The sequence below is a fragment of the Lipotes vexillifer genome, unplaced genomic scaffold (genome assembly GCF_000442215.2).
Source record: "Lipotes vexillifer unplaced genomic scaffold, Lipotes_vexillifer_v1.1 scaffold112, whole genome shotgun sequence".
Lineage (NCBI taxonomy): Eukaryota > Metazoa > Chordata > Mammalia > Artiodactyla > Lipotidae > Lipotes > Lipotes vexillifer.
In genome coordinates this window covers 4025517-4035890 of record NW_006776285.1, presented here as the reverse complement: position 1 = coordinate 4035890, position 10374 = coordinate 4025517, and the positions used below count along the sequence as shown (strand labels likewise).

Here is a 10374-nt window from a genome sequence, read left to right as displayed (position 1 = left end):
TGTGCACGCATCGTCCGTCTGCAAACTGGTACTCTGTGGGATAAGCTCTGAAAGTGAGAGTATGCATTTAGAGATATTTTTACAGCAATTGGTCATCACTGGGTCATTTTATTATGTTTTATAAGAGTTTCAGTTTGCAGCAGAATTGGCAGAAAACTTCTTTCATCGTAGATTGTAAGAAAATAGCTGTTTAAAAGAAATGGTGAAGAATAGTTTGACTGATTGATTGTGAAGCCTGGGGAAAAGAAAGATTGGGACTAAAGACAAAGATCACCTCCAACCTTTGGAAGAGGCACTTTCCAGAGGCCTCCAGAAATAAAAGGGAAGTTGAAAGCAGAGTTTGAACTCTTGATCTCGATGATGGCTTGGTGTTGTTGAGAAAGAATGCATGAGTGAAATCCATAATGATATTATTTACATGTCCTCTGGCATTATGAAGGAGGTTGTTCTAAGTTACCTACTATATATGAAAATAGAAAGTAGCAAGAATAAGGTAGCATTTTGGGAGTCACAAATAAATGAGTACATAAATATACATATATGTATATAAATGTAGAGGCCAGAGCATGTAAATCTCTCACCAGGACTGTAATCTCCTATGGGCGATGCTTCCTCAGGAGTGAGGGCCAATCTGTGGTGCACCAACAGCAGAGGTGGGAGCAACACACAAAGTTCCAGAGAACAGCTAGATAGCCAGACCCATGATTTTCAAGCAGGATTCCTTCTACAGCAACAGTACGTGGGGAACATGGCAGTGTTTCAGTGCTATAGGATGTACTGGAACCATACAATAGCACACCTCTTCTTGGTGGGAGGGGGAGTAAATTTCTTGTTGATGGTGTGTAATTCAACTTATCATATATTAAGATAAAATTGTAATAAAACATACTTAAGAATGCTTTGAAGCATTTTTTGCTTGAGGACAGCAAAAAATTAAAATAAAATTGTAATATATTAAAATAAAATTGTAATAAAACAATATTAAAATATTAAAATAAAATAAAATTGTAATAAAACATACTTAAGTTATATTAAAATAAAATAAAATATATTAAATAAAACTAATAAAATATTAAAATATAAAATTAAAATATATTAAAATTGTAATAAAATAAAATTGTAATAAAACATACTTAAGAATGCTTTGAAGCATTTTTTGCTTGCGGACAGGCTGCTTTGGCCTCTAGGTCTTCCACCCCTGCTCACTCTTATCTTTCGTCTCTGTTTCCTGACCCCTCCTTATTACCCCCAAATACACCCCGATAATGGGTTAATATCTAAAATATATAAACTGCGCATACGACCCAATATAAAAAAACAACAACCAAACAACCTGATTAAAATGTACAGAAGACCTGAATAGACATTTTTCCAAAGAAGACATACAGATGACCAACAGGCACATGAAAAGATGCTCAATATGCTAATCATCAGAGAAATGCAAATCAAAACCGGAATGAGGTATCACCTCACACCTGTTGAATGACTATCATCAAAAAGACTACAAATAACAAAGGTTGGCAAGGATGTGGAGAAAAGGGAACCTTTGTACACTGCTGGTGGGAATGTGAATTGGTGAAGCCACTGTGGAAAACAGTCTGGAGGTTCCTTAAAAAACTAAAAATAGAGCTACCGTATGATCCAGCAATTCCACTCCTGCGTATATATCTGAAGAAAATGAAAACACTATTTCAAAAAGATTCATGCACCCCAGTATGCACATGTTCACAGCAGCATTATTTACAATAGCCAAAATATGGAAGCAACCGAAGTGTCCATCAACAGATGAATGGATAAAGAAGATGTGGTATATATATATATATATATATATATATATGTATATAAAAAATGGAAAACTTTGCGTTAGAATAGAGATTTTAGAACATTTTAGAAACCAAATATTTAAAATTTGTTATAAAAGATGTAGTATACTGTAGATAAAACAAAAAGAATCTGTTTTTAGTGACAATTGTATATGCGATCTGTGCAATTTTATTTTTAGCATTCATAGACATAGAAAACTATGTGAAAATATAACTGCTACTTAAAAATTTAAAAATAAATTTCCCACTTTTACCTTTAGGTTAAGTATTTAGTAATCAGGTCCTTGAGCAGATTACCAACTCTGATAATCAAAATGAAGCCCTGTACACATATTTTTCTATGTTTAACCCTAGCCATCACGTGCTTAACTATCTTTTCCAGAATTTTTATTTTAAAATATGTGTTTATCCTACCAATAAAGGGAATACTTACTGATATTTTCCTTCTGCATGCTCTGCTCATGCTCTTCCTTCCCTGTGGGGGATGATCCTTCACTTTCACTACTTGTTGATTTTGCCAGATCCTTGAAGCCCTTGTTTGTCTGCCACTTCTTCCACAGCATACTCCCTGATAGTATAGTCTCTCTGTTATCTAAACTCATGGAGCTCTTTGTATCTGACTCCTTTATGGCACTTGAAGATGTTTCTACTAAATATGATCTATGCATTACCGAAAAAACTTGCATTCTATGAAATCACATACAAAAACAGCGAGACATAGAATACATAAATATGTAAAGTTCAAAAACAGGAAAAATTAATTAATGGTCATAGAGATCAAATAGTTACTTTCAGGAAGGAAAAGGCTGGGAAAGAGAATGAAGAGGACTGTTGGGGTGTATTAAGGGTTTTTTATCTTGATCTGAATGTGGTGGCTCCTGAATATACACACATATGAAAACACATCAAGCTGTACAATTAAGATTTGTGCCGTTTTTGCCTGTATGTTACATGATAAGGTCAGCCTTCTCTGAGCTCTGTTCTCCACTAGGCCTTGTCCTTGACTTGTGATGAATCCCAGTTTTAGCCAAGAATCCTGCCAAACTAGTTTATCAAGAATCCCCCTACTCTTGATATCCAATTAAACTCCTCTTCCTCCACACTTGATATTTAATCAAATTTCTCTTCCCTGACCTTTGATACCTAACCAGATTCCTGTAAGTAATTTTTCATCCACTCCCTGCTAGTTAGTTATAAATCCTCACTTGTTTCTGTTGTTTTCAGAGTTGAGTTCAATCTCTCCCCTATTGCAATAGTCATAAATAAAATCTTCTTTGCCATTCTTAATGTGTCCAGTACAATAAATTTCCTTTTACATTCAAATTAGCACAACATTTAAAAAATTAATAATAAAATCAAGAGCCTAAAGAACAAGAACTGTATTCTATTCACCTTTATATTCCTAACATTACATTAAACTCTACCAATTAGAGGAGTGAGTACTTTAGGAGTTAGAAATATTTCAAATCCCAACTTGGTCACTTTTTAGATGTATGGCATAGGAAGAATAAGGTGACCATCTGAGCTTTGGTCTCTAAATCTACAAAATGGAAATAGTAAGGTCTACCTCATAGTTGCTGTAGGTTAAAGTGAGATAATAAACATAAAGCACTTTCAGCAGCACCCATCCCAGAATAACAGGATTGGGGTGATATTTATTTTTTGTCCTCTTCACATGAAATGTTAAGGGACATTACTTTTATAACAATTATTGAGTTATACTCCTGAAGATGTAAAAGTGGAAAGGCATGATTTGGGATGTGAATGTCTTCAGCCTCCCTGGACAACTCAGCATGGTGATAGATGGAGGTATAGCCAAGTGTTTGTGGGAAGAGCCCTGGGGTGATGGAGAGCTCTGCCTGCATGCTGCCTCTGTCCCTGGGTAGCTTGTGAATTTAGCAAATTACTCTGGGCCTGGGTCCTTACTAGCAAGTTGGAAATAATACTTATATCAGTGGGTTGATGTGAGTATTGGATGAAATAATTAGTATTTTATAGCTCCAGGCCCATGACAAATCGTTCACTGAAAGTAGTTAGCTTTCTTACTTTGATTCTTATTGCTATTGTTTATTGCTATTGTGATTAGAAAGGTGCCAGATTTATAGTTGTGAGCCTGCCTTCAAGTTCACATACTGCTACCTTCTAACGAGGCGGCACCCTCATTTCTGGTTTCATCTTTTCTTAAATGCGGAAGATCAATCTACTTGGGGACAAAGTGAACACCTGCCTGGTAAAAAGAAAATGCTTCAGAATCTATTTTCTTACAGAACTGTCTATAGCTTTACAATCCTATAATGAAATAGATTCTGAAATTTTTCTTTTTACCAAGCATGACTTGCTGACTAGCTTTGAAGAGGTGCAAGTAACAGCTCCGTGCTTGGGGAAAAGCTGGGGCAGGGTTCACTGACCTTCTTCCCCTTCTTTGGTTTGGCGTTCAGACATAGGCACACACTCAGCATCAGGTGTTTTCTTAATGAACCGGCTGAGATAATGGAGACGCGCCTGGGCAGCCTAAAGGACAGACGTTATCAACACACATTACAGGCAACACCATCTCAACAGTACTCAGAAGACACAGGAAAATGTGAATGAATACGGCAGTCAGAACCAGACCAGCTCTTATGAGTTACCAAAGAAAAACTCCAATTCTGGACCATCCATGATCTTGACAGTGATTTCTGAGAACTAATGAAGAAGTCCTAAAACTCATACGCTGTGCATATGCTACAGCTGAGATCCAGGTGCTGCTGATCCTTTTTCATCTGCCTCAATAACCCTGAGTTGGGGACATGAAGCACATATAAATAATGTTTCACTATGGCAATGACTCTTATCTAAAATATAGAGAGGAGGAGTCATGAGGTATGTGTATTCCACAAGGGCAGCACATGATTTTTCTCTATCTACATGAAAGCACATATTAAACATTTTTATGCTTGCTTAGTTGGGAGTGTTAAGGACAGAGAGTGTTAATCCCAGATGATGTGAAAGAACAAGGCTACCTACAGTTTGGGCCATAAGTGGCACCATTATGTGCTTTGCTTTTGGAAGTCATCTGGGTATCCGGATAATAACATTTCACAGTGTGTTTAAATGTGGTCTTAATATTTAGTTAGTTGATGCCTGACAAAATTCCAGATATTTCCTAAAGAAAAGACTATGTTGTTTCACCAATATGGCTCTTCCTTCAGACCATGCCCAGGAATGAAAGGTAAAAGGACAACTATTCAAATTCAGGTAACCTTGATCGATCTTCCTGGCTCGGTCATCTCCCAGGCCTGCTTCATGGCTCGGATTTCATCTGCTCGTTCTGTATCTTTTTTCACTTCCAAAAAGTCTGCTTCATTGTATTCAGTGACCAACCTCAAAATCCAGTAGGGTTTATTTGGGTCTTCTTGTTGAGGGTGAGCAGTGGATATCTGGCAAAGTAAAGTAGAAACCTTGGGGTCAGATGCTTTCCTCCTTTCAAAAGGATCTAGATTTTACCCTATGACCCATAATTTCACTTAAGTATTTAAGCCAAGAGAAAGGAAAACATATATTCACAAAAAGATGTGGAAAAGAATATTTATTATAGCCTCATTCATATTAGCCTAAAAAGCGGAAACAATATAAATATCTGTCAACTGATGAATGGATAAACAAATTGTAGTATGTTCATACATGGACTACTACTTAACATTAAAAAGTAATAAACTATTAATGCATACCACAGTGTGGTTGAATTCCACAGACAGACATTATACAGAAATAAAGAAGTTGAGCACAAAAGAGTACTTCTTGTATGAATCATTTGTATGAAATTCCAGAACAGGCAAAACTTGCCTGGGGGAGGGGTATGGGGATGACAGAATCCACTGCAAAGAGGTTTAAGGGAATTTCTAAGCTTATGGAAATGGTCTGTAATCTAAACCTTGATAGAGATGTGGGTTACATGGTGAATTCACTTGTCAAAACTCACTGAATTGCACATTTAAGATTGTTGCATATCACTCTATGCAAATTTCACCTAAAAGCTGTAAATAAAAATAATTCTAAATTGCATTTAGGCTCACTATACCATCTCTTTACAAGAATGAGGGCGAGAATAGTTGATCATTTCCAAGCCTGGATATACTTGATATATATTCATTAGGAAAGTTAACATTTTGCTGTCTTGTAGGATCACTTTCACGGACCTTAGGCTGGGAGCAGATTGACATAGGACTTGAAAATGTCTAGATAAGTGAGGCTCATTGGTAGCAATCTGGTAAGGAGACGAGCTTGAGTCTGATGAGGTTACTAGCATTTTACATAAGACTGAGACAATGTCAATAATCCATATTACATAACGCAGATGGGGAAGTGGAGATTGGGGGGCCATTGAATAAAGTTTTCACGTGTAGTTTGGTTTTAAGGTGATCAAAAAGACCTCCTAGCTTTCTGCAATATTCCCTTAATATTCTGATGAAAATTTAAATCTCACAATTGGATATTCTTTTATTTCTTCCTTCTAAAACACAGTACATAAGCTTTTACCATCTTTTATATTGCTTGATAAGTGAGTTTTTCAGAAACTTCTCTGGGATCAAGTTTTGATTAGGGAAGGGAACACTATGGAGGACTAAGGGAAGGCCACGTGTCTATAAGAATTTATGGACTGAATTATTTGCTTTAAACTTGAATGGTTTTGTTGTTGTTAATGATAGGACTATTTTCTCAGAAAATTCAAATAATTGATTTTATAAACTGGAGCTACATCTAGAAAAGTTATCACACAGCATTATCTTGAAGTTTCAAGGGGGGACAGGTGGTTGACTGGAACTTCACCTATGTTTTTGAGCAAAACAATGTTGAAAGAAACACATTTTGAATAGAAAATTTCATCTGGCTCTTTCATATTTCAAACGTAATTGTAATTTGATAGAGAGCGTTCCATTTGTCTGCATTTGTTTAGATGATATTACACTAAAAGGCAGTATTTGGATTGCAGAATGTAGCTAGTGAGAACATAAGTAATATAAATTTAAGAAGAAATTAGCTTTTCCATATGAAACAAGATAGAGGATCAAATAAATTCAACATGATTCTGGTGACTAAAGCAAAACTACAAAGTATATTATTATAGTTTTTGGTTTCCTGTTTGGCCCATATGTTAAACTTTCAAACATCAAACAATATAATACTAATAGCTACTAAAACCAACTAGCACAGTATTAAGGTTCCTAAAGCTTAGTTCATTTTTAATGTCATAAAAACCCAATTCCCATGTGAATTCTGTAACCAAACATACCTTTTGTGCTTCACAAGATATTCTAAACATTGTCTCTTTCAGGATTCCCTAGAATTCTTGAGTATTTGAAAGTTAACTCAAACTGAATCCCACAATTCCTTACTAAATTTGGTGGATCTTCTGAACAGGCTTTCATTTTGGAGAATATGCATACATTCTTCAAAATTTTGAAAAGAACAGAGGCTTTCACACATGTCAGTTTTTAGTTTCATCCAATCATTAGTTTTCTGAAGAACTTTTTTCTTGACAATATTTTTGCAAGTTTTTAATTTTTTTTCTTCATTTCTTTCTATGTACTTCGATTCTTTTACCTGCAGCTTATCCAGCTTTTCGTTTCAACTTTCATCTAGAGGTAAAGTTTTTACGCATGACAAGATTGAATCTAAAAATAGGTGTCAGGAAGTAATATAATAGATCATCAAGTATTATATGGGTTTCTTCTCTATCTGTAGCACTGTTGATAACTTTAGACAGTTCAAGCTTGGGTATGTCACCGTGTTTCTCACATCACTCTCATGATGTCCAGTGTCCTAGGCACTCTAATGGTATGTCTGACCAAAGACTTTACACTCATGCATTGCTAATGCTGAGGGGTTATTCGGAAGCAAATCTCCATTGTGATGAAGATCATTTTCCAAATGCACACTTTGCAAAGTAGCCTGGAGCAGCAGATATGGCTCTAGTGGCCTTCCACATCTTATACTGACAGCCTCCCAACTGGTAAGAGTTGATTCCAGGAAAATGACCATAGTTTCAGAAAACAAAAGTTGTTGGCACTTTCCCTCTGTTTACCATGGTAATTACTGCAGCTACCTTAGGACTTCTGGGATTTCTTGCTGTTTCTATCATTGGTGTGTATCCCATTCTATCCTTAAGAATATTTCCCCAAGTTTGACTGTTGTAAAATGCAGGGCTCCAACTCATTTTTACTGTTCCAACAATGACATTTTGTGAAAACACATCTCATCCTAATTTTCAATAAAGTTCCTCACATTCATCCAAGGGCATATGAAACAGCCCCAACGTGAAAGCTAATATGGCACCTGTACTTCCACCACAAATGCAGTCAGAGGGCTGGTGAACTGGCTTCTGAGTGAGTTCACCTGATTTCCGCAACGTCTAAAGAGCAAACACACCCCTTGTTCTTCCATCATCAATTGTGCGAATTAGGATTCCTCTTTCTTTCACTGGATTCATGCAGCCAAATTAAGGCCAGAATTTCTCTAACTGCAGCCTGAAGAATGCCATCCTTAATTTGTCTCAGTCATAAGAAATATGGAATAATTCTTTCCTTGGCAGCCACTCCTTTTCCCTCAGGAAATTCTTGAAGATGAAAAGTCAGTTGTTCAACCCTATTAGTGCAGAGCTTTGGCTCAGTTGTTCTTAATGTTTGAATAAATGGCCAGGTTCTGTCATCAGTACTCATCCTGGCAATCTTGTCTTGTTGAAGAGATAAACACTTTTTCTTCTCTCCACTTTTGTCTTTGCTAATAGTCTGCTCAGTTTTTAACTGCCTCTTCCTGTTCTTTGGACTGAATCATACTTTAATTTGGGAATGTATCCACCAATTTAACCACCTACACTAAAGTTTGTACACCTTCAGTGGGATGAGAAAGAGAGTTAGCTGAACTTTGTTTAGTAGAAACTAGAAGAACCTCATTTGTCCTCTTCTTCCTTCCTCTGACCTGTATCTGGTACAGCTTGTACTCTTTTGTCTGGACTATTGCAGTGCTTTCTGATGGTTTTCCCATCTCTAATCTTTTCCCCTTTAATTTCATACCCTTAAAAGTCACCAAGGTATCTGAAATGTAAATCTGATCATGTCAGTACACTTCTTAAAGTCAGTACACTTCTTAAATTCAGTACACTTCTTAAAGTCCCACCTCCCAGCCCTGTGTAGCCTAAGCTGTGATCACAAATGATAGGAAGATTTTGTCCTCACAGGTAATTTGTTTTGAGTTCAGTGTTTTTAAATAACTTGAATTTGAGTATCTTTAGGACTCTGCTTGCACTCCTCAAACTTGCCACCCACATACTCTTCCTTACCCTTAATCATTGGGATTACCTATCTGGTCCTGAAAAAATTTGGAATCAGGACCCCTGGCTTGTAGATAGAGTCCCAGCTTTCTAACCAGGCTTTCTAAAATTTCCCCTCCACCTGACCCTTACTTACCCTTCCAGCCTCATACCCCATACCTTAGTGGCTCAAAAACCAAATTGTGTTGGATTTTTGCCTCTGAATGTCTTTGCTCACTGATTCAGTTCAGGACTCCTCTAGGCAGAGGCGGAAATAGGTACCTATCCTTTCTACCCTGTGCATACCATATCTAACATTACAACTCTCTCTTTACTTTCAGTCTCCTCCATTAGACTGTGAGTTCCTTGAAGGTAGGGACTTTATAATATTAATATTAGAAACCCAAGTCCCCAAAACAGTGTCTTACATATTAAAAGCTCAATTAACACTTTTTGACACTAAACTAAGGAAGACTGCTTACAGAAGGTGCCCAAGGAATGTCTTTAAGGTGTCTAGATGATTGCTGGAAACAGGGAGATGGAATTTTTCAGGTTTTACTCAAAAGATATGGGAAAATAGGGACCCAATGAATCTAAATTTATTAAATGACTCCAATAAGAAAAGCATCACACCCACCTGAGGCTCAAAGCGAGGCACTTGTTTTTCTTTGGCTATCTTTTCTTTCTCAGAAGACTTTTCTTTGCCTTTCCTTGTTGTTTTGGAAGTTCCTAAAGATTTTTGTCCCTCACTAATAGTGTGGGAGTCTGGACTTCCTAAGGTAATTAATTCCTCGTGTTTCTCTCCATGTGCTAGAAAAACAAAAAAAGGAAACCAGTGAGTCATGATATAATAATAAAATCATGTCATGTAGGAAAAAGGGAAGAAGTCAGAAAAATGGTTAGTCTAAGGCATTTGGATTTTTTTTCTTTTTTTAAACAAGCAGGTAAGCAAACAAGCAGACAGACATTTTATAAAGATTTGTGTGACTCCCTTTTATACAATTGAGAAATTCACATACTATAAACTTCCCATTGAAATGTATAAATCATGATTTTGGTTTATTCATAAGGTTATATAATGATCATTACTATCTAATTTGTTTCTGATCTGGATGCTCTCAGTTCATTTTCTTGCCTAATTGCCTTGGCTAGTATCTCCAGTACAATATTGAATTGATTATTCTCTGCTTTAATATTTATTATTCCCTTCTTTCTGCCTACTTTGGGTTTACTTTTTTTCTTTCTTTTCCAGTTTTCTAGCTT

At 36.4% G+C, this 10374-nt stretch overlaps 1 pseudogene; it reads right to left on the bottom strand.

Annotated features, from left to right (window-relative positions):
* Positions 1–7172: 7172 nt before the first annotated feature.
* On the bottom strand, positions 7173–8846 carry LOC103086604 (calcium-independent phospholipase A2-gamma-like; annotated as a pseudogene).
* Between the last annotated feature and the right edge of the window lie 1528 nt (positions 8847–10374).